Raw genomic sequence first — 25,397 nt, 5'->3', positions numbered from 1 at the left:
CTTTTGCATTCACTGGGTCAATAGTTGCCTTATTATTTCTCAATGTTTAAATTTATGGAATTTATTTTTCTTCTTGAGGACAGATTTAAAAATGAGCTCAGCCTAATGAAGTATTTTAATCGACATTAAATTTTATAACCTACTAGCAAATATTGTTTAAAATGGGTTTTCTTCTCCTCTGGCTAAGCTGTATTTCTGTGGGGGACTAGAGAGGTTTCTGATTAATTATCTACTTGTTATTGTATCACGTTTCTGCCTAGCATTCACTCATCCAATTCTTTATTGGCCATTGAATTTTATGTAAAAATATTCTGAGCTAAGATTGGCTGTTTTGATTCTAACTTCTCTCAGTGAATACAACATATTTAATCCTGACCAATTTATCTTCCTTCCCATCTGTAGAATATAAAAGCTACAGTGGATCACCGAGAATATCAGCTAGTAGACATCATCTCTGTGACTAAGCAACCATATGTGCAATAGATCTCATCAACTATAATCTCCTGTATTTATCTCATCCGCTCTCTCTCTCTCTCTCTCTCTCTCTCTCTCTCTCTCTGTCTGTCTGTCTGTCTGTCTCTCTCTCTCTCTCTCTCTCTGTGTGTGTGTGTGTGTGTGTGTGTGTGTGTGTGTGTGTGTGTGTGTGTGTAAACGTGCATGGGCACCTCTGTGTGTGTTTCTGTGGAATAGAGACATTCATGCATGCCTGTTTTCATGGGTTCATATAGTGAGTATGTGCACATGCCCAAAGATATGCATCTATGTAGGAATACGGATGTGGACAACAGTGGTCTGTAATGTTGGAACTCGGGAGTCATCCATCTTGATTTTTAATCAGACTCTTCCTGGGAGCTGAGTCTGGCTGATAAGCTTACACTGGCTAACTGGAGACATGTAGAGATCCTCTTGCCTCAGCTTCCTCTAGAAACACGTATAGATTTTTTTTTTACATGAGTTCTAAGGATATAATTCAGTTCCTCGTATTTTCACTAACTGAGCTATTTTTCCAGGCCTTCAACACATACCTTCAGTCACAAACCTCAAATCTATGTATTTTACTTTTTGTTCTCCTCGTCTATAAGAATAAGGGTGCTTTAAGTGCCAGAACTGACTTGTTATAGATTTCCATCTGAAATGTTGTTGAAGGTTCTTGGCCTGTTGAAGTTACTTGGTGACCTTTTGTCATGGCTGTAGATGAGGTCTGCCTGGGAGGCTGGACCCTTCCTTTCAGACTCTTTGTCTTGTTAGTGACAGGCACAACCGGCCAGCAAGCAAATGTTTTATTTTTGGGTAGGAAGCAAAAGCATGGGGCAGCATTTCTGACTTTAATAACGGTAGCCAATATGTTAGACAATGAGATTGCACCAGCCAAGTCATAGGCATCTGGCTGATGACATGAGGAATAAGGATCAGAGGGATATTGGCCATTATTGGTGAATTTCCAGAGTGGAAGTGGGGAGAAAGTCACAGGTAGATTGTAGTACTGTGCATTCTCTGTGGTTTTGTCACTGGGTAGTTTTGGTGTTCCAGGAGACACATAGGGAGAATGGATTATTTTCTGTTGTGACTGAATAACAAAAACTGGCAGTTGATCTCATTAAGAGCCAAAAAGGAGGGGACAGTTTAATTAGGGTGTAGCTAGTAGGCTGGATCTTGTCTCCTGCCAAATAATACTTTCTCCTAGTGAAATAGTTTCAGGAAAAGAAATTATTTGTAATTCTGTGCCTTTTGTTGGCATGCTTTAAATGTAAAACTTTTTTTTTTAATTCCAATAGATACCATCTAGCTTCTATTGTATGATAAAACCCGTGAAAGAATATTCTGGGTTTTGTTTCAGGTTGCTTCTCTGTCCTGATTCCAGGAAGGATTGGCTCACTCTGACTCCAGTCCTGAGCTAGTCTGAATGGCTACTAAGACTAATGTGGGGTTAGTGAATGAGACTATTGAGCTGAATCATAAGCAATTTCAAAAACAAAGCACACAGTGATTAGTAGACACCGATGCTCTGAAATTGGCATGATTTCCTCTTTAGATTAACCTTATCATCCACTCCTTAAATCTATTTCTCCTCCCTTTTCTGCCAAACTTGTTATAATTCAGAAACCCCAGAGATAGTAGCTTCTCCTTGCTATAATTTCTGGTGTAATGTCTTTAGTATGTAACTCAGAGTTATCTAGTCCTCATCCCAAAGGCTGCATGTGTTTCAGGATACCTATGTATGGAAGAGGGCACAAAATACTGAGCTGACTTAAAGTATCATGAAATTTGATTGTGATTGCTTTCAATTCAATCGTGCAGTTCTCAAGTGTGAACTCTATGGATGACAGCTGTTATGCAAGGTCATGTGAAAATAAACATATGTATTTTTATGCATGGACTGCTTCAGTTTTATGGGTGCCGTGAGGTTTCCAGTGTGTTATCTTCAAGGCACAGACAGTAGAATTGGCACCATCGGATGCTATGTGTGTCTAATGGCTTGGTGAGGAAACACAGAGTTATCAATAATGTTTTAATCTACCATTGCAAGTGATAGGTATTTCACATTGTTTAAAAAGCAGGTAACTGTTCTTATTTGCTTGCTAAGGGGTCTTCCACGCTCTCACCTTAGGCAACTGTGATGTAATAGGGTCCTATGCCACTTAAGGTTTTGTTCACTTGACCCAATAGGAAGTCATCTGGGAAGAATGAATCTCAACCTAAAAAAAAAAAAAAAAAAAAAAAAATGCCTTCATCAGATTGGCATATAGGCAAGTCTGTGGAGCATTTTCTTAATTTATGACTTATGTTAGAGGGACCCACATTGTGGGTTGTATGCTTTTTAAGAGAGCAAGCTGTGCAAGCCATGGAGAGAAAGCCATTAAGCAGTCTGTCTCCATCACCCTGTGTAAGTTTCTACCTGTAGGTTCCTGTTTGAGTTCCTGCCTTGAATTCCTGAGTTAGACTGTGACCTGTGATATGTCACCCACATGAAACTCTTTCTCCCCAAGCTGTTTTTAGTCAGTGTTTTATCCCAGTAATAGAAAGCAAACTAAGACAGGACTAAACCTTGCTTTGTATTTTTCCATTAATCCATTTTCATCATAAAAGTAAACAGAGTCCTTTACTAATTTTTCCAACTCCCCACCTGGCTTCCAAAACATTGTACAATAAAACAGAACTCCATAAAGAGAAATAACAAATGAATGGAGTTTGTTCAGTGAAAGGGGGGAGCAGCTGATTATTATTTTTATAATAGTAAAAAAATAAATATTGCTTAATTTGTGGGAAAATTTGTGAAAGTTTCCAAAGCCCATATCATTACATATATAACTATGATGCCAAATTCAGTCTCATGGAAAACTGTCCTCAAGACCGAGGGAAAGAGCAGAAAAGACTTTCCCCCTTAAACTGATTTTTGCTGTTTGTTTTGTTCTATGTTACAATAGTGGAGTCAACTATAAAAACTGCTTATGAGGTAGTATATTTAATGGAAACCTACTTACTGAGGGAGAGTTTACTAAGCACTGTATAGAGCTTTAACCAAATCAACATGCCCTAAACAAAGAAGAACACATCTAAAATCAGTTTGACACTAAAGTCAGACAAACTGCAGAAACTGGAAACCCTACTGAAAGAAGTTGGGAGAGTATTGCTACAAACAATAAATTTTATGTTGTGATGAGAACTGACAGTGCCAGTTTCAGAGATCTGGCTCCGCTTTCAGGTTTTTTTAGAGGTATTAATGAGAAATATGTCACTGAAGAAACAGTTCTTAGTTGTTCTTAAAATATATGACTAAATAAAATGATTTATATGAACCAGTAACAAAAATATGGTAAAGTGTTTTCTTTTGCTGAGTGTCAACATATCTGGCAATTACTCATGGTCTCCCAACAATTAAGGTAAAAGAGAGATTTATTAAGACTAATAAAAGATGAATCAAGTGACACACCACATTTAATGAAACATTATCACAGACACACCAAGAAAGTTAACATTCAAAAGCATTAAAAATGTCTTAGTTTGAATTTTATTGCTGTGAAGAGACACCATGACCATGGCTACTCTTATAAGAAAAAAATATTTAACTGTGACTGGCTCACAGTTTCAGAGGTTTAGTCCATTCTTGTCATGGTGGGAAGCATGGCAGTGTGCAGGCAGACATGATGCTGGAGAGGTAGCTGAGAATCTGTAGGCAGCAGAAGACTGTGTGTCGTGATGTGCAAAGCTTGAACATAGAAGCTGCTCTCACAATGAAGCCCTTCCTCCAACTAGACCACACCTAATTCAACAAGTTCACACCACCTAATAGTGTCACTTCCTATGGGCCTATGAAAGCCAACTACATTCATACTACCACAGATAACAGAATGAGTGTCATCACCAAGACTAAAATTTATGAGGATGACAAGGATGGCCAGTTCAAGAATTTCTTTGGCACATTCTCTGTGGCAATGCTGATATTATTTCCTGGGGGAATTCCAAAGTCAAAGCCTAATGTTGAAAAGATTTTACATTTGTGAAGTTATTAAGTCATTTACAGAATCAACAACAAAATTTGTGCCAGAGGTTGGTGATCACATCTGACTTACATCTTTAACACTTTTGTGCACATAAACGCTTACTTAAGTAAGTAAAACCCGTGTCTTCAAGTAAAAAACAACTGATCAATACACTTTTTAAATCCTAACAATAAAACTGCATTTTTGGCAAGCTCAAAATAAGGTAACTCCATGCATTTTGACAAACCTTGCTAAACGAAGTCCATTAAAAAAATGTATAAGATTCTCTTCTTCATTTGATGCAATACTTTGAAAATTTCAAGTTTTCTGGAAAATTAATCAATATTTTGGCATATGTTATTTACCAATTCTCCAATGGAGTGCTTAAAGCTCTAATCTGATACTCAATAGAAGGAAAAATATGATCATGTCTTTATTAGACTTTCATAGGTCCTGTACTGGTTTGAATAAAAATTGGGTCCCATAGATTCACAGAGAGTGGGGGAGTGATATTGTTACATGTGTGGCATTCTTGGACATAGTGTGTCACTGAGCAGAGGAGGGTTCAGGTGTCAGAAGCTGAAGACAGGCATAGTGGCTCACTCTGTTTTTCTGGTGCTTATCAATCCAGATGCAGATCTCTCAGCTATCCCTATAGCCTGTGTGGTGCCATTTTCTTGCCATGATATAATGGACTAAACCAATGAACTGTAAACCAGACTCAATTAAATGCTTTCCTTTATAAGAGTTGCCTTGGTCATGGTTTCTCTTCATAGCAATAAAACCCTAAATAAGGTAGATTCTATCTTCTCAGAAGCAAGAAGACCTCACTTCATGATCATAGATGGTTCATTCCATCACTTTTTGGCAGAACCACATTTGAACAACTAATTTTTTTTTTTTTTTTTGGTTTTTCGAGACAGGGTTTCTCTGTATAGCCCTGGCTGTCCTGGAACTCACTCTGTAGACCAGGCTGGCCTCGAACTCAGAAATCCGCCTGCCTCTGCCTCCCAAGTGCTGGGATTAAAGGCGTGCGCCACCACGCCCGGCTTAATTTTTTTAATTAGGTATTTTCTTCATTTACATTTCAAATGCGATCCCAAAAGTCCCCCATACTCTCCCACCCCTACTCCCCTATCCACCCACTACCCTACCCACCCACTCCCACCTCTTGGCCCTGGTGCTCCCCTGTACTGAGGCAATATAAAGTGTGCAAGACCAAGGGACCTCTCTTCCCAATGATGGCCGAGTAAGCCATCTTCTGCTACATATGCAGCTAGAGACACTAGCTCTGGGGGTACTGGTTAGTTCATATTGTTGTTCCACCTATAGGGTTACAGAGCCCTTTAGCTCCTTGGGTACTTTCTCTAGCTCCTCCATTGAGGGCCCTGTGTTCCATCCAATAGCTGACTGTGAGCATCCACTTATGTGTTTGCCAGGCACCGGCATAGCCTCACAAGAGACAGCTATATCAGGGTCCTTTCAGCAAAATCTTGCTGGTATATGCAATGGTGTCTGTGTTTGGAGGCTGATTATGGGATGGAACCCTGGGTGTGGCAGTCTCTAGATGGTCCATCCTTTCTCTCAACTCCAGACTTTGTCTCTGTAACTCCTTCCATGGGTGTTTTGTTCCTAATTCTAAGAAGGGGCAAAGTGACCACACTTTGGTCTTCGTTCTTCTTGAGTTTCATGTGTTTTGCAACTTGTATCTTGGGTATTCTAAGTTTCTGGGCTAATATCCACTTATCAGTGAGTACATATCATGCAGGTTCTTTTGTGATTGGGTTACCTCACTCAGGATGATACCCTCCAGGTTCATCCATTTGCCTAGGAATTTCATAAATTTATTCTTTTTAATAGCTGAGTAGTTCTCCATTGTGTAAATGTACCACATTTTTGGTATCCATCCCTCTGTTGAGGGACATCTGGGTTCTTTTCAGCTTCTGGCTATTATAAATAAGGCTGCTATGAACATAGTGGAGCATGTGTCCTTATTACCAGATTTTTTTTCTTTTGTCTTTGTTTTTTATTCACTTTACATCTTCTCACTGCCCCTCCTCTCAGTTACCTCCTACCTCCATCTCTTCTCCACCACCCCCCATATTCCCCCACTGTGGCACATCAAGATTCTGCGGGGTTGGGTATATCCTCTCCCACTGAGGCCAGACAAGGCAGCCCAGCTAGAAGAGCATATCCTATGTAATGGCAACAGGTTTTGGGGTAGCCTCACTCTAGTTGTTAGGGGCCCACATGAAAGCATAGCTGCATATCTGCTACATATGTATGGAGGGCCTAGTTCTAGACTGTATTATTCTTTGGTTAGTGGTTCTGTCTCTAAAAGCCCCAAGTATCCAGGTTAGTTGTTTCTGTTGGTCTTCCCGTGGGATTCTTATCTTCTTTGGGGCTCACAATTTTTCCTACTGCTCTTCCATAAGAGTCCCCAATCTCCATCCACTGTTTCACTGTGGGTGTCTGCATTTGTCTGAGTCATCTTCTGGGTGGAGTCTTTGAGCAACTATTTTTCAATAAGAATTTTATTTGCATCTAGACCTCAAAATTTATCTTTACATCTACAGTCAAAGGAGACCAAGCAAATATATTGGTCAATTAAAAAAAACTAGCTCAATGAATCTGTGCACTAAATTTATAGTAATGCCTAATGATACAGAGATAAACTATTCTGAGCCATGATAGAACCACATGGCTTGGCAATTTGAATACCATTCTCAGTTCAACCACAAGTGTCGATGAAGGTGAGAAGAATGTTGTCTCACATATAGCAGATTGGATTTAAGCTCTAAGAATCTAGGGTCTTTGTTAATGAAGCCAGGGAGGCAGCTGATGTAGAGGGTTAGAATAGAGCCAGAGGTTAAGCACACATGGCATGTGCGTGATCATGATGAGGCAACCCAAATTGTCTCCCACATTTAGTAAGATGCTGCAAATCAGGTTGGAAAGGAGGAGGTTGTCTGTTTGGTTTTATATTTCTATAATGGAACCAATATCAACTGGGGAGGAAAAATTTATTTTATCTTAGAACTTCTAGGTCACATTCCATCACTGAGGGACATCAGGGCAGGAACTCAAGCAAGAGCTTAAGTGGAAACCATGAAAGGATGCTATTTACTGGCTTCTTTTATATGGCTTGCAAAGCTACTTTCTTCTTTTAATTAAGCTTTATTTTTCTTCTTTCATATATTTCACCCCCACTTCTATTCTCTCAGGTTCTTCCCCCAACCTGCCTTCTCCCTGGCCCCTCTATCCACTCTTCTTCCTTTTCTTTGATAAAAGGGCAGGCATCCCATGGATATCAACCAAACATTCCATATCAAGTTGAGGTGAGAGTAGGAAACTCCCTTTTTATTAAGGTTAGATGGGACAACATTGTTCAGTGGGAGGAAAAGGATCCCAAAAGTAGACAAAAAAGTCAGACATAGCCCCTGCTCCCATAGTAAGGAGTTCTATAGGAAGACCAAGCTGTATGCACAACTGTAACAAATACATGAAAGACCTGGGTCAGACCCATGCAGGCTCTCTGGTTGTAGGTTCTGCCTCATCGATGCCCTATGAGCCAAGGTTTGTTGATTTTGTGGGTTTTCTCATTGTCTCCTTGAGCTTTCTGGCTCCAACAATCTTTCCTCCCCTTCTTCAGCAAAATTCCCTGAACTCTACAAAATGTGTGACTGTGGATCTCTGCATCTGTTTCCATCAGTCGCTGGATGAAACCATCTCAGATGCCAGTTTGTCTAGGCACTGATGTATGAGTATAATAGAATATCATTAGGAATCATTTCATTAATATTTCTTTTCCCATTTGTCTCCAGGATACCCAGCCTCTGGGTCTGGCCCTCCAGGCAGGGGTGGGCTCCCTCTCCTAGTATGTGTTTCAATCTGGACAAACCACTCATTGGCCATTCACAATTTCTGCACCATCTTTACCCCAGCATATCTTGTAGGCAGGACAAATTCTAGGTTGAAGGTTTTGTAGCTGGACTGATGTTTCAGTCTCTCCATTAGAAGTCTTACCTGGTCATAAGAGATAGCTACTTTAGTCTCCATATGCACCATTACTAGGAGTCATAGCTAGTAGGGTTACCCTTGTAGATTCCTGGAAGTTTTCATTGTACTAAGTTTCTAGCTTGTCCCCAGAATGACCCCAATTCCAGTTGTCTTTTGAAAAACCTAACACTAGAAATGACCTATGTGTTTATAGCAATTAATGAAGGTTGAGACAACCTAACTAATCATAATAATTACATTTCTTCAAAAATGAATTTAGCATACACATGTTTACAAATTAAATTTTTAAATATAAATTAATAATCTATACTATGTCAAACTTTAAAAAATGAATATCAATTTAATATTCTCAAACCCTGAAATATGAATATTATTAATCTTGATGACTTTAATAGGAGGAAAAATATTTGACAAATGTGACTCAGTTAATGGGTAGCACAAATGCTATTTGAATACAGCCCTCATTCTAAATCCTTTTACTTCCAAATATTCTCAACAAAGCATGTCATAAAAATTAATTGAAGAGCATTAAAAATGTTTTAGTTACTGCCATTCACAAACACAAAAACATATTCAGATAGATCACATATTAAGACTGAATAGGAAAGCTGAAAAGAATTAAGTTTCTGTTATAAAGCATGGGTGACTATCATTATGGCCACTAGACAGTCAGATTTCTTATGCCACATTAAAATATAATGGCAAGACTTAAAAAAGAATAGAAAATTGGGCATTACTAAAGTTAAGACCTTTTGCTCATCAAAAGTCACCATGAAGTGAATTAAAAGGTAAGAAACAGGATGAAAAATAATAATGTGGGTAGCTAGAAGATAGACAGATGGATAGAGAGATATGCATGGATGGATAGATGGGATGGATTGCAAATCATACTCAGCATTATAAATCTTAAAAATAAAATTTTGGATGGGAGGGGGCTTATATCAGCAAAATGTTCTCATCACCTCCAAAGAGATAGTCACAAAGGACAAAATGGACAGCATTCTTGTAACAACAGCTGCAGTAGAATACCAGGGAATACTGAAGTCTAGTAGGAAGCCTGGGGAACAGAGGCTTATAGGTTTTTAACAAACGTACTGTCTCTTACACCCAATAGAACCTAATCTTCCTTTGGTAGAAAAGGCACATAGGACTTTATAAGTCAACATCACCACTTTAGATACACTTCCCCTCTTTACCACTGAATACTCCTATGACCTCAATGGGCATATGGTCAGGAGATGGAGCTTCCTTGGAATCCACACAGCTAGGATTTTTCAGAACCAAAGCAACACTGTGTCCTATACCCTGTAGCCAGGAGAGCTATTGTCCATCTTATCTGCAAGAGTGGTTGAAGCCTTAGTTACCACCTAAGTTGTCATATCGCATGTCATGCTATCCTACATGAGCTGCTGCTGTTACCCTCCACCCTCTTGGACCAAGCCCCTGCTGATCTGTTCCTTCTTTAGCTCACAATTATAATTCATCAAAAGCGTGAATTGAAGTCAAATGCTTTCTCCCAAGAAAACCACACCTTAAAAGCACTAAGCACAATTTTATCAGGTCCAAATCATTGCTCTATCCCGTCCTTGGTGCCAACAGCTAAAGCTGTGATATATATATATATATATATATATATATATATATATATATATATATATATCACAGGAGATGATATGCTAATTAACAAAGCTTCACTTATACCTCAGAGGTATGCTGGGCATTAAGTAAGGCTCTGTACAATGTCACTATGGAAGGAATCAGTGTCTTCTCTAAGCTGATTCATTTACTTCTTCTAGTTATTGCCGCACGTTGATTCTCAAAGCCTGGATAGACAATGTCAATTTCCCAAGAATAAATTGTTCTTGTATGACCAGAGTAACCCTGACAAACAGATCTGTGAATATTGATTCTCAAAAAAAAAAAATGTCTTGGCTAAGTCAAGCAACTATACCTCCCAGGACGGAGGGTAGAAGCATCATAGATCTTAGGAAATTAGAGCATTGGGTGAGCTCAGATAGCCTAGCACAGAGGTCAATCTCCTCCTTCAAACTGGTTGAGGCCAGAAGACTGGTTGTGAAGATAGACTTTCCCAGGGAGTTCAGTCATTTTGACCATGATCCCTGTCTCTGTACCCAATGAACAGATGCTGTTATTATTCCAGAGTCTCTTACTCTGCTGGAGCTAACTTTAAGAGTCTGAGATATTGCTACATCCAACAATCCCATATACAGAATTACTACTACATAATGTTGACTCACCAGCACACCAAAACCCAATTGCACAAAAGCTATATAATCAAATCTTCTAGGAACCAGAGGCATCAGAGCTTTCCAAGTAAGAACACCAAGGCTCAGTGGCAGCTGAAAGATTTTCCACGAATATCAATGTATTAAGTTTGAAAGATGGGATGGATCTACTAGTAATGGAGATGCCATTGGAAGGACACAAGAAAAACAAAAAAAAGGAAGGAAGCCTGATGCTACTAAAGGTGCATAGTACTACTCCAGTGACTAGAGCACCCCCTACTGTGAGCAAAACCAAACAAAATTAGATGCCAAATAGAAACTCAAAATAATGACCTTTAGAAAAGTTGCTGAGATAAAAAGAGTTTTAAAAATAGACAATTTAGCAAAATCATAAACAATGAAATAAAAAGTCCATGATCTGAATAACAATCTAACACAGAAAAATTATTTGTAAGAAACAAAATTTAAGATCTTAGAGCTGAAGAACTCAAAAAGGACAATAAAAAGGTTTGTAAAATCTTTGCCTAAACAGAATAGTTCAAGCAGAAGAAAGAATGTTTTAATTTAAAGATAGAAACCTTAATATTTTCCAATTAAAAAGAGAAGAAAAAGGAAGGAATAAGTTAAAGACAGCTCACAAATTCATAGCTAGAGTATTAGCAGAATAAATGTTTACATTAAGGGAATTTCAAAAATAAAAGAGAATAGAGAATATATCAGAAGATGGAAAGCTCTTTGGTGCTCATGGATTGGTAGAATTAATAGTGAAAATGGCCATCCTACCAAAAGCAAATGATAAATTCAATATAATTCAAATCAAAATGCCAACACATTTTGTACAGATCTTGAAAGATCAATTTCCAACTTCCTATGGAAAAAAGAAAAACAGGATAGCTAAAGCAATCCTGAACAATAAATAAAATTTGGAGGAATTGCCATCCCTGATCTCAAGCTGTACTACAGAGCAGTAATTAAAAAAAATTGGTATTGGTACAGAAACAGACAAGTTGATCAATGGAATCAAATCAAAGACCCAGAAATAAATCCACACACCTATGGGCAATTGATTCTTGACAAAGAAGCCCAAACCATGAAGTGGAAAAAAGGAAGCATCTTCAACAAATGGTGCTAGTCTAACTGAATGTCTGCACATAGAAAATGCAAATAGATCCACATTTATCACCCTGCACAAAACTCAACTTCTAGTGGATCAAGAACTTCGATATAAAACAAGATACACTAAATCTAATAGAAGAGATAGGGGGAAATACCCTTGAACTCATTGATACAGGAAACAAATTCCTGAACAGAAAATCAATGGCTAAGGCTCTAAGGTCAAAAATTAATAAATGAAACCTCATGAAACTGAAAATCTTCTGTAAGGCAAAATAGATTGTCAATAGGACCAAACAGAAGTGAACAGAATAGGAAGAAATCTTCACTAGCCCCACATCAGACAGAGGGCTAATATCCAAAATATATAAAGAACTCAAGGAGGTAAACTCCAACAAACCAAATAACCCAATTAAAAATGAGGTACAGAGATAAACAGAGAATTCTCAGCAGAAGAATCTTGAATGACTCAGAAGCACTTAAAGAAGTGTTCAAAGTCCTTAGTCATCAGGGAAATGCAAATCAAAAGAGAACACTGAGATTCCACCTTACACCAAACAGAATGGTTAAGATCAAAACTCTTCTGTTTTTCTGTTATGCTTGTAGACAGGAGTCTAGCATAATTGTCCTCTGAGAGGTTCTACCCAGCTGCTGACTGAAATAGATGCAGATACCCACAGCCAAACTGTGGACAGAGGTAGAGGGCTTTTACAGAAGAGTTGGGGGAAGGGATTGAAGACCCTGAAGGAGATAGGAACTCCATAAGAGGACCAACAGAGTCAACTAACCTTGACCCTTAGAAGTTGTCAGAAACTGAGCCACCAACAAAATAGTATAAAAGGGTTGGACCGAGGTCCTCTGCATATATTTAGCAGATGTGCAGTTCAGTCTCCATGTAGATCCTCCAATAACTAGAGTGGGGCCTGTCCCTAAAGCTGTTGCCTGTCTGTGGAATGTTTCCCAACAGGACTGCCCTGTCCAGCCTCAGTGGAGAGGACGCACCTAAACCTGTATAGATGCACCAGGGTGGGTGAATACCCAGAAGGACCTTACCCACCCTCTCAGGAAAGAAAGAGAGGGGCATGGGAGAAGGGGCCTTGTGAGGAGGGCAGCAATAAAGAGAGTAGTGATAGAGATGTAAAAAATTAAATAGTTAATGGCTTTTAAATGTAATAATTATTAAATAAATTAATTACTTATTATATATTTTATCATATTATTATAATAAATTATAATGGATAATAAAATAATAGCAATAATATTGAAAAAAATCTTACTTAACTGAATAGTTACCAGAAAAATCTCTTCTCTTGGAAGACATAGGACACCCTGATATAAGAAGTTTATATTTCCCTAACACATTTGTATTAGTTATTTTTCTCATTGCTATTTAGAAAAAAAAAACCTGCAGAAAACAACTCAAAAAGGGATGTACTCTGGTTTGCATAGCATGTACTTTTTCACACCATGTTCTGGTTAGTTTTGTGTCAACTTGACACATACAATAATTATATGGTAAGTTGTCAGGCAACCTCAATTGGAAAAAGAAATCTAGATCAGACTGGCCTTTAAGCAAGTCTGTTGCAGAGTTTTCTTGGCATAGAAGGGACCCCACTTTCTGTAATGGCATCTATGAGTAGGTGTTCCTAGGATACATAAGGAAACAAGCTAAGTGAGCCAGAAAGTTAGAAATTTTTTAAAAATTAATATAGATTTTTACCTCGCATAAGTCAGCAAATCATTAATTTCTCATATTTTTAGTTTTCCTTTTTCATTATTTTTATTGAAAGTAGATCTTCTCTCATAGACTACATATTTTTAATTTTCAATTTTTAAAGTTACAATATTATCCCCTACTTCTCCTCTCTTCAATCCCGTATATGCTGCCCCTTGTTCCCTCTCAAATTCATGATCTCTTTTTTTAATTATTGTTGTTGTGTATATGTGTATACATGTAGTAGCATTTTTAATATTGTGCATGCCATTTTTTTATTTCTTGGAATTCCTTTCTATGCTAGTAGAGTCTATTCAGGAATTCTTTGCCTGTGACCATTTTGAGTTGTTTTCCATGTGTTTCTATCAGTTTTAGTTTCAGGTCCTAAATTAAGGTCTGTGATCCGTTGTTAATTAATTTTGGTACAAGATGAGAGATATGGATCTATTTTTATTCTTTTATGGATGGAAACCACCTCCCCCCCCCCCAGTAACATTTCAGGTTTTTTTTTTAATCATTTTTTATTCATTTACATTTCAAATGATATTCCCATTCCCCGTTACCCTTCCACAATCCTCCATCTCATACCCACTTTCTCCCCTCCCCTTTGCCTTATGAGGGTGCTCCTCCACCAACTTGTCCACTCCTGCCTCGCTGCTCTAGCATTCCCCCTATGCTGGGGCAACTACCCTGAGCATCATGCTGTCTCCATGGACCTCCATTGACCAGACAGCTCTCTGCCCACCTTCACAAGGCCTGCAACACCAAAAACATACAGGTCAGGTCCTCCCTCTCCACATATCTCAAGCCTGCTGTGTCCCCAGGGAAATGCCCAGATGCTGTGAGATGTGCACTGCCTCTGACTTCCATTGTCCAGTCCAAGGGTGCCCACCAGAGGCCTGCTGCACCAGGAACATTCAAGCTAGGCCTGCCTTCCCAATACCTGCTACATCAGGAATAGCCAAGAACAACTAGATGACTAAAGGCCAGAGTAATAACACAATTAACAAAAGCCAGAGGCATATGGCACCTTCAGATCACAGCTATCCTACCACAGTATGCCCTGGATAGCCTAACATTACTGAACCAGAAGAAAATGACTCTAAATCCAATCTCATAAAGATGATAGAGGTTCTAAAAGAAGAAATGAATACATCCCTTAAAGAAATACAGAAAAAATACAATCAAATAGATAGAGGTCCTTACAAAGGAAACAAATCCCTTAAAGAAAAAGAGAGAAAAAAAAAACAAGTAAATTCATTAGAAAATGAATAAAACTGTTGAAGATTTGAAAATAGAAATAGAAGAAATAAAGAAAATACAAACTGAGGGAATCCAAAGACAGAAAATCCAGGAAAAAGAACAGGAACAACAGAAACAAGCATCATCAATGGAATACAAGAGATGTGTGGGGCTGTGAAAGGCAGCCTATTTTGGTTGAATGAGGCTTGCTCCGATGACCCAGTAGAAAACTCTACAGGTATGGAACTGTGAGCCATTCACTGAGCTCCAGGGACATGCCCTGACCCCTACAGAAGACAGACTTGGGACCTTCCAGCTACAGATGAACTCTCTTGCCAAAGCCAAATGGCTACTGAACTTGGGGAAAGTTACATGATAGTAAGGAAAACATAACATCTATCTATTGCTGTTCAAAACTGAGGTTATTACCGTCAAATTGTACTACCCATAGAACAATTAATTGATTGTATAATCTCTTGCCTTCCCAACCCTTACCCTTAACCCTCCTTACTACTCTGACTTAGTAGTGTTACTCCTCTAGCCTATATGTTTTCTTCTGATACTTCCACCTCCACCCTAAATTCTTATCACAAGTGACAGTCACTCCAGTGACCCCTCTTCTTTAAAAAAAAGGGGGGGGGAGTTGTGGGGCAGTGAAAGGCAGTCTATTTTGGTTGAATGAGGCTTGTTCCAGCAACCCGGTAGAAAATTCTACAAGGGATGGAACAGTGAACCACATTTCCAGAGACAGGTGCCTGACACCACAGAACCCCCAACTCCATAAATCTGTGACTATAAATCACACAGACAATGTCCCAAGCTTCTGGCATTGTGGCTAGACTCCAACCCTACAGTTACCTGACTATAGCCAGGTAGGCTTCTCCACACAGTTGCCCGATAGCCCAGCTCTCTATAAAAGGGGCTGCTTGATCTCTCCTTGCTCTCTTTAAGCTCTCACCATTACTCTCCTCTCTAGTCTCCTTCCCTCTCTCCCTTCCCCTCTCTCTCCATGTGGCCATAGCCAGCTTCCCTCTCTCTTTCTACCTTCCCTCTTTCTCCCTGCCTTTCTACAATAAAGCTCTGAAACCACAGACTGCCTCTGCTCATCAAGGCTCACTGTGCTTGAATGATGGGATAGGCTTTCCCCTAAAGAGGCCCATCTAACCTTCCTGCACTCCAGCCACAGACCAGACCAAGGACTCTCACCTGCATGGGAACCACCCCATGCCCTCTCCTCCCTTTGGCCTCGGGGCTGACGGAACTGCCCCTGGGGCCCTCACTTCATTCTCAGCTCTTCTGCGGTATCCAGTGAGGGATACCCAAGACTGAGAACCTATTATCTCTGGCCTCTGAGAGGCCCAGAGACCAAGGACTGCCCCTTGTACACCCCCTCCCCACAGTGAGCTTGGATTCCTGGCTTCCCACAGCCAGACACAACACCCAGAGCCACATGGAAAGCATGCAACAGTCTTCTGTGTCTACCCGCCCAGAACACTGGAACTCTGGCAGGATGTGGGTTTTCTCCCACTCCTTTTAATCCCCCACAGCTACTGCCAAACAGAGATCGAAAAGAGAATCTCGGGCATAAAAGAAACAATAGAAGAACTTGATATATCTGTCAAAGATTATATTAAATTTAAAAAGTTCCTGACATAAAACACCCATGAAATATGTTATATTTGAAAAGACTTTACCTGAAATTAATAGGAATAGAAGAAGGTGAAGAATCCTAGTTCCAAGGACCCAAAAATATTTTCAACAAGATCTTAAAAGGAACTTTCCCAAACCTAAAGCAACATACCTATAAACATATAAGAAGCATAAAGAACACCAATTAGATTGGACAAGAAAAGAAAGTGCTCTTGCCACACAATAATTAAAACACTAAATCTACAGTACAAATAAAGTATATTAAAAACTACAAGAGGAAAAGGCCAAGTAACATGCAAATGAAGACCTATCAGAATTACATGTTACTTCTTAACAGAGACTCTAAATATAGTAGAGCCTGGACAGGTGTCTTATAGCCTCTTGGAAAACATGAATGCCAACCTAGACTACTATACCCAGCAAAACTCTCAATCAACATAGATGGGGAAACCAAGATACTCTAAGAAAAAACAAAATTTAAGCAGCTATCCATAAATCCAGTCTACAGAAAATACTAGAAGAAAAACTCCAACCCAAGGAAGATAACGACACCCAAGAAAACACAGGAAATAAATAATTCCATACAAGCAAAAACAAACTAAGGGGCACACACACACACACACACTACCACCAGCACCAGCACCACCAACATCATCACCACCACCAACAACAACATCAAAATAACAGGAATTAACAATTATTTGTCATTAATATCTTTCATTAATAGACTTAAATGGCCATTAATAGACTTTCAACCAAAAAGTAACAAAAAGAGATGGGGAAGACACTTTATACTCATCAAAGGAAAAATCCACAAAGACTACATCTCAATTCTGAATATCTATTCCCTGAATACAAGGGTACTCACATTCATAAAAGAAACATTACTAAAGCTTAAATCACACATAGAACCTCACACATTAATAAGGGGAGTCTTCAACGTCCTATATTCACCAGCTGACAGGTCATTAAGACAAAAACTAAACAGAGAAATAAACTAACAGACTTTATGAATCAAATAGGCCTAGCAACTATCTATAGAACATTTCACTCAACAAATATATATATAATGGAACCGTCTCAAGAACTGGGATATAGTCCTTCACAAGGGAAGCCTCAACAGATAAAGGAAATTGAAATAATCCCTTGTATATAATCAGACAATAATGGACTAAGGCTTCACATCAACAACAACAGAAATCCTATAGATTCATGGAAACGGAATAACTCTCTATTCAGTAACTGGTCATGGAAGAAATTATTTAAAAAAAATAAAGACTTTTTAGAATTAAATGAACATGAAGGCAAAACACCCCAAATTTATGGAACATAACAAAAGTAGTGCTAAGAGAAAAGTTCATAGCACTAATTCCCTTCATAAACAAATTGGAGAGATAATATCATAGGAATTTTAAAGTACGCCTGAAAGTTCTAAATGAAAAAAAAAAGCAGCCACGTGCAAAAGCAGTAGATTGCTGGGCATAATTAAATTCAGAGCTGAAATAAATAAGTTAGAAACAAAAAGAACAATAGAAAGGATCAATGAAACCAAGATCTGGTACTTCGAGAAAATTAACAAGATACATACAAAATTAGCCAAACTAACTAAAAGACAGAGAGACTGTATCCAAATTAACAAAATCAGAAATGAAAAGAGAGATATAAAAATAGACACTGAGGAAATTCAAAGAATCATTAGGTCTTCAAAAGACTGTAATCCACAAAATTGGAAAATCTAAATGAAATGGATGATTTTCTTGATAGACAACACTTACCAAAGTTAAATCAAGATCAGTTAAACTATTAAATAGCCCTATAACTCCTAAAGAAATTTAAGCAGTCATTAAAAGTCTCCAAACAAAAAAGAGCCCAGGGCCAGATGGTTTTAGCACAGAATTCTTCTAGACTTTCATAAAAGCGCTAATGTCAATACTCTTGAAACTATTACACAAAGTGAAAGCAGAAGGAACGTTGCCAAACACATTTTAGGAGGTTACAGTCATCCTGATACCTAAACCACACAAAGACTCCACAAAAAAAAAAAGTGAACTTCAGACCAATTGCTCTTCTACTCACAATAAAATACTCACAAACCAAATCCAAGAACATATTAAAAAGAAAAAATCCATCATGATCAAGTAGGCTTTATCCCAGGGATGCAGGGATGGTTCAACATATACAAATCCATCAACATAATCTACCATCTAAACAAGCTAAAAGAAAAAAAAAATCACATGATCGTCTAATTAGATGCTGAAAAGGCCTTTGACAAAATCCAACACCCATTCATGTTAAAAGTAGTGGAGATATCAGAGATACAAGACACATCTTAAATATAATAAAGAAAATAAATGACAAGCCAATAGCAAAAATAAAATTAAATGGAGAGAGACATAAGGCAATTCCACTAAAATCAGGGACAAGACAAAGCTGCCTACTCTCTTCCAATTTATTCAATGGAGGAATTAAATTTACATCCAGACCAATAAGACAAGTAAAGAAAGATCAAGGAGATACAAATCAGAAAGGAAGAAGTCAGAATATCACTATTTGCAGATGATAAGATAGTATATGTAACTGACCCCAAAATTTCCTCCAGAGAACTCATACAGCTAATAAACACCTTCAACAAAATGACTAAATACAAATTAACTGAAAAAAATCAGTAGCCCTCCTTCATACTAACAATAAACAGGATGAGAATGGAATCGGGGAAACAATACCCTTCACAATAGTCACAAATAAAATAAAATATATTGGTGTAACTCTAACCAACCAAGTGCAAGTTCTGTATGAGAAGAACTTCAAGTCTCTGAAGAAGTTGAGGAAGATATCAGAAGATGGAAACATCTCCCATGCTCATGGATCAGTAGGATTAACATAGTACAAATGACCTTATTACCAAAAGGAATCTACAGATTCAGCACAATCTCCATCCAAATTCTAATATAATTCTTCACACACCTAGAAATAACAATTCTCTACTTCATTTGAAAAAAGAAAAAGCACAGGATGGGTTAAAAACGACCCTGTACAAAAAAGAACTCCTCGAAGTATCACCATAGCTGCTGTCAAGCTTTATAACAGATCAATAGTAATAAAAAACTGTCTGGTACTGACATTAAGACGGTAATACTGACCAATAACTCAGAATCCAAGAGACTCTGTGAGGCAAAGGACACCCTCAGTTAGACAAAACTGCAACCTACAGAATGGGAAAAGATCTTCACCAATCCTACAGCTGACAGAGCACTAATATCCAAGATATATAAAAAGCCCTCCAAAAATTAACCCCCCCCAATTTTTAAAAAATGAGGTACAGAGCTAAACAGAGTATTCTCAACAAAGGAATGAAATCTAGAATGGCTAAGAAGCACTTAAAGAAATATTCAATGTCCTTTGTCCTCAGGGACATGCAAGTCAAACAACTCTTGAGATTCCATCTTCCACCTGTTAGAAGAGCTCCTCCACTGCTGGTGGGAGTTCAACCATGTACAACTACTCTGGAAATCAATCCCATGATTTCTCAGAAAATTGGAAACTATACCTCAAGCCCCAATATACCACTCTTGAGCATATACCCAAAGTATGCTCTACCACACCACAAGGATACTTGTTCGGCTATGTTTATAGAAGATTTATTTATAATAGCTAGAAACAAGCCAGCGGTCTCTCAACAGAAGGATAGATAAAGAAAAATGTGGCTCATTTTCACAATGGAATACCACTCAGCTATTGAATATAAGAACATCATAAAATTTTCAGGTATATGTACGGAACTAGAAAATGTCATCCTGAGTGAGGTAATCCAAAACTTCTACTTAATGAAGATGAGTGTAGTAACTAACAAACCAAAAAATAAAATCTCATTTCATCCATTCATCACTGCTAATAGCTTCATTTGTTACCATATTTTAATAAATTTCCAAAGACTATCTATGCATAATAGAGATCATTGAATTCATTTCATGTAGACCTCAGGAACTTTAGGTAGCCATCATTAAAATTATACTCTGTTCATACATCTTTCCTTAGGTTTTAATGCTGGGTTTCTTTGTGTGGGATGATTATTATGAATTTATATCATAGAATTTACAACATTAATGTTGGCAGAAGCCTTAGAATTCATCAGCTCTGTTTTGCTCTTGTTGTGGCAGGAATGTCAATGCTGCACATCTTCTTATTTGCAGAGCCAGCATTTTTACCCATGAGAGCTGACCTTATGAACAGTATTTGAATTGCCAGAGTCTAGAGATAAAGGGACTTAACAAAGGTGTGAATAAGAATAATGGGGGGACATTTGAACACACACAAACACACACAAATTCTACTCATGAAAACCAAATATGTTATCCAGCAACTTTATTTGTTTCTTAAAAAATGATTGTAATGGATTTCTATTAATAAAGTACAGGAATCTCTGCTGTACATGTAATTATTTTATACATAGTCACACATACAAATGAACACAGATTTGTATGATTACTAAAATAAATATAGATTAAAATTTCCAGGATTCTGAAATATCACTATGGTCCTTCTCAGGCAGTAATTTTTCTCTTTCAAGGATGACCACACTCGCTACTTACACTTCTTGTTGTTAACCTTTCTATAGGCTGAACTGATCTGTATTTTATCTGAAGTACTTTAATTTTTATTATATTTTTGAAATCTGTTCATGTCTAGGACTCATGAGCTCCTTTATATTCTGTACAGATTCTATTATAAGAATATCTATTTCTTTTATTGCTGTTCAACATTTAGATTATGTATGTTTTCATCTCTGGGTGTAGCTGTTATGCATATCCTTATATTCTTAATGATATAGCCCAATGCCTATCGGATATTACTGTATCATTAGTGAGTCTTTCAGTATTACTAAAAATATTTTTTCAAAGCATTTTTAGCATTTCATCCACCAGCAAATGAAGGAATCCCAACTTAGCTACTTTTTTCAATAACATTTTTATTCATTTTTCATCCCAGTTGCAGTAATACTAGCCTTTCCTTAGTATTGATTTTAACTAATTATGCATATTGTGAGTAGAGTGGAATATTTTGTGGCATGCATATACTTTATAATGACTTAAACAAGATATCTTCATGCTTACCTCTATTATATTTCTGTCTCTTGTAAACATTCAACATGCTCTTTTCTTGCAAATTTGAAGTACACAATTAATAGCTGCCACTCAACCACACAAAAGTCTTCTAAAATGTTTTTCACTTCTGATTCATGTTTACATGAAAGGCATTCATGCTATCCTGTATACAGGTATATAAAATGGCTATACAAGTCAAACAATGATTATTGATAATTAATCGAAAAGAAATTCACTTCACAATTCTTTAGTGTACTTATAATTTTACTGTTAGTTAAAGATAAATACAAGTTTTCACACTAATGAGCTGCATATGCTTGTTTATTTTTATATGTAATTTAATTCATAAATATTTTCAATAATATTTTAATTTATTTTTCATCCCAACTGCAGCCCCTTCCTCTTTTTCCCCCAGTCCTGCTCTTACAAATCCCTCCCTCCAAACCAAAAAAATAAAAATAAAACAACAAACCTAGCCGGACAGTGGTGACACTCGCCTTTAATCCCAGCACTTGGGAGGCAGAGACAGGAGGATTTCTGAGTTCGAGGCCAACCTGGTCTACAGAATGAGTTCCAGGACAAACAGGGCAACACAGAGAAACCCTGTCTCAAACAAACAAACAAACAAACAAACAAACAAATCCCTCCCTCCACCACCCACTCCACTTCCTTACCAACATATGCTGTCACTTGAATTTTTGATCTCAGGTAATGTGAGGGGTGTAAGATGGAACCGCAGAGTTGTTTTAATTTGCATTTCCCTTATGACTAAACGTTGAACATTTCTGTAAGTGCTTCTTGGCCATTCGAGATTCCTCTGTTGAGAATTCTTTGTTTAGCTTTGTATCCCATTTTTTTGTTGTTTTGTTTTGTTTTTTTTAACATTTTTATTAGATATTTTCTTCATTTACATTTCAAATGCTATCCTGAAAGTCCCCTATACCCTCACCACAACCTGCTCACCAGCCCACACACTCCTACTTCTCGGCCCTGGCATTGCCCTGTACTGGAGCATATAAACTTTGCAAAACCAGGGGTCTCTCCTCCCAATGATGGCTGACTAGGCCATTGTCTGCTACATATGCAGCTAGAGATACAAGCTCAGGGGATACTGGTTAGTTCATATTGCTGTTCCTCCTATGGGGTTACAGACCCTTTCAGCTCCTTGGGTACTTTTTCTAACTCCTCCATTGGGGACCCTGTGTTATATCCAATAGATGACTGTGAGCATCCACCTCTGTATTTGCCAGGCACTAGCATACCCTCACAAAAGACAGCTATATCAGGGTCATGTCAGCAAAATCTTGCTGGCATACGCAATAGTGTCTGTGTTTGGTGGTTGTATATGGGATGGATCCCCAGGTGGCACAGTCTCTGGATGGTCCTTCGTCTGTCTCAGCTCCAAACTTTCTCTCTGTAACTCCTTCAATGGGTATTTTGTTCCCCATTCTAAGGATGGACGAAGTATCAACAGTTTGGTCTTCCTCTTCTTGATTTTCATGTGTTTTGCAAATTGTATCATGGGTATTCTAAGTTTCTGGGCTAATATCCACTTATCACTGAGTGCACGTGTCACAGAGCTAAACAAAAAATTCTCAACTGAAAATACCAAATGGCGGAGAAGCACCTGAAAAAATGTTCAACATCCTTAATCATCAGGGAAATGCAAATCAAAACAACCCTGAGATTCTACCTCACACCAGTCAGAATGACTAAGATCAAAAATTCAGGTGACAGCAGATGCTGGCGAAGATTTGGAGAAAGAGCAACACGCCTCCATTGCTGGTGGGATTTGCAAGCTTGTACAACCACTCTGGAAATCAGTCTGGCAGTTCCTCAGAAAATTGGACATAATACTACCAGAAGATCCAACAATACCACTCCTGGGCATATACCCAGAAGATATTCCAACTGGTAATAAGGACAAATGCTCCACTATGTTCATAGCAGCCCTATTTAAAATAGCCAGAAGCTGGAAAGAACCCAGATGTCCCTCAAGAGAGGGATGGATACAGATAATGTGGTACATTTACACAATGGAGCACTGCTCAGCTATTAAAAACAATGAATTTATGAAATTCTTAGACAAATGGATGTATCTGGAGGATATCATCCTGAGTGAGGTAACCCAATCACAAAAGAACTCACATGATATGCTGTACTGGCTAGTTTTGTGTCAACTTGACACAGCTGGAGTTATCACAGAGAAAGGAGCTTCAGTTGAGGAAATGCCTCCATGAGATCCAACTGTAAGGCATTTTCTCATTTAGTGACCAAGGGGGAAAGGCCCCTTGTGGGTGGGACCATCTCTGGGCTGGTAGTCTTGGTTCTTTAAGAGAGCAGGCTGAGCAAGCCAGGGGAAGCAAGCCAGTAAAGAACATCCCTCCATGGCCTCTGCATCAGCTCCTGCTTTCTGACCTGTGTGAGTTCCAGTCCTGACTTCCTTGGTGATGAACAGCAGTATGGAAATGTAAGCTGAATAAACCCTTTCCTCCCCAACTTGCTTCTTGGTCATGATGTTTGTTCAGGAATAGAAACCCTTTCTAAGACATATGCATTCACTGATTAAGTGGGTATCCCAATTTTTAAATTGTTTCATTTAGTTTGTTGGTATCTAACTTCTAAAGTTCTTTATGTATTTTGGATATTAGCCTGGTCATATGTAAGGCTGGTTAAGATATTTTCCCATTTTCTAGGCTGATGTTTTGTCCTATTCATTGTGTCCTTTTGCCTTATAGAGGCTTTTCAGTTCCATGAGGTCCCGTTTAATAATTGTTGTTCTTAGTGCCAGAGCTTTTGGTGTTCTGTTCAGGAATTTGTTTTCCATACCAATGAGTTCAAGGTTGTTCCCTACTTTCTCTTCTAGTAGATTTTGTGTTTCCAGGTTTATGTTGATTTTTCTGATCCAGTTGGACTTGAGTTTTGTGCAAGTGATAAATTTGGATCTATTTTCATTCTTCTACATGCAGTTTAGATCAGCACCATTTGTTGAAGATGCTTTCATTTTTCCAATGTATGGCTATGGGGCAAGTGGACAGAAAAACTGGTAATGTTGAATGAAAACAAACCCTGTGAAACTCAGAAATGAGTAAGGTAGGCATGGAGCCACTTCCCTAACAAACTCTGCCTGCTTTAATACATGTAACCCTGACACCCCACTGAGAGGACTATTGCAATCAGTCATATAGCATATGGAGACTGGCATTCTCCATTCTAATGAGGTATCTAAATAAGTTCCAAGTGTTCAGCCAATGAGCTTCCCTTCCTGGGCATTCCTTCCCACAAAAAGGCATTTAATCCCTCTTTCCCACTGAGTAGTAATAATGTATGCATTCACATTCACCATCAAATAAAGGAGTTGTACAAGGAAGGACTGTCTCTTCATCGAGGATCACCTGTCTTAAAGAGCCTTGCCTAAATCTCCCTGAGAAGGCCCTCTCTCTCCCAGCCCTTCGGTACTGTAGGCACTCACTGGGAACCAAACCAGGTTCCACACCCACCCATCCTGGACAACCTGAGGGGAAGCATGGACTATGGACCCTGGTTCCCAACTCCTAGCAGTATCCTGTCAGCACTAGGAGACTGGAAAACAAAGCAATCATCCCAAACTCTGCAGCCCTTTTCTACCTGGGGAAACACCAACCGAGGACCCCATTACTGACTGCATTCTGCCTCCCCTGAGGATCATGCTGGTACTTCAGTCATCCCAGCAGTGAGACAGACATACCCATGCTATAGCCCACAAACTTGAAGTAGCTAAATAACAAGAAGGGCCCAAGGTGGATGTGTGAATTTTGCTCAGAGAGGAAGTAAAATAGTCATTGGAGGT

At 38.4% G+C, this 25,397-nt stretch overlaps 1 long non-coding RNA gene across 1 annotated transcript in view; it reads right to left on the bottom strand.

The window, feature by feature from the left end:
- Nucleotides 1-2,603: 2,603 nt before the first annotated feature.
- Nucleotides 2,604-25,397, bottom strand: part of LOC147000642 (uncharacterized) — a 133,694-nt gene continuing 110,900 nt past the window's right edge. Inside the window, exon 5 of the long non-coding RNA XR_015045793.1 lies at nucleotides 2,604-2,696. This is a non-coding gene — a long non-coding RNA (uncharacterized LOC147000642). The remainder of the gene's footprint in view (nucleotides 2,697-25,397) is intronic.

The sequence above is a fragment of the Mus caroli genome, unplaced genomic scaffold, assembly GCF_978045245.1.
Source record: "Mus caroli unplaced genomic scaffold, Mus_caroli_1 scaffold_17, whole genome shotgun sequence".
In the NCBI taxonomy this organism is placed as follows: Eukaryota; Metazoa; Chordata; class Mammalia; order Rodentia; family Muridae; genus Mus; species Mus caroli.
Note: the sequence above shows the minus strand (reverse complement) of the source record. Positions and strands in the feature narration are given on the sequence as shown.